The 606-nt window shown below is 36.0% G+C and overlaps 1 pseudogene; it reads left to right on the top strand.

Annotated features, from left to right (window-relative positions):
* LOC105460901 overlaps positions 1-606 on the top strand; it is a 13,287-nt pseudogene that overhangs the window by 633 nt on the left and 12,048 nt on the right.

Here is a 606-nt window from a genome sequence, read left to right as displayed (position 1 = left end):
ACATAAAATACTTGCTTGGAGTTTGCAAAATAAAATAAAAAATTTATTTAAAATAATTAAATTATTAAAAAATCAATTAAATCATTTAAATTATTAAAAATAAATCAAATACGTGTATTGGTTGAAGCCTTCGAACATAGCCGCGCTCTGATTGTGATATTTCTACTAACCACACGTTCGCACTTCGCGTTTCGACAGCGCTGCCTGCGCTGCAAACCTAACCAATCAAATCAGTCGATTGCTTGCTATCGTCGAGTGAACGCCTCATGAGTCAGTAAATCGTGTTGTAAGTCGTGTGTTAGTAAATAGCGCGCGTGTTTCTTTCTACGAGTGATTTTTCAGTCGACGAATAATTAATCGACACGGATTGATAATAATTAAGTGATAAATTCGATATTAAAATCAGTCGAATGCTTGCTGTTGTCGAGTGAACACCTCGTGTGTCAGTAAATTGTCGCGTGTTTCTTTCCTCGAGTGATTTTTCAGTCGACGAATAATTAATCGACACGGATTGATAATAATTATAAGTGATAGATTCGATATTAAAATCAGTCGACTGCTTGCTATCGTCGAGTGAACGGGTCGTGTGTTTCTTTCTTCGTGTGA

Source organism: Wasmannia auropunctata, unplaced genomic scaffold, assembly GCF_000956235.1.
Source record: "Wasmannia auropunctata unplaced genomic scaffold, wasmannia.A_1.0 LD336101.1, whole genome shotgun sequence".
Taxonomy (NCBI): Eukaryota; Metazoa; Arthropoda; class Insecta; order Hymenoptera; family Formicidae; genus Wasmannia; species Wasmannia auropunctata.
Note: the sequence above shows the minus strand (reverse complement) of the source record. Positions and strands in the feature narration are given on the sequence as shown.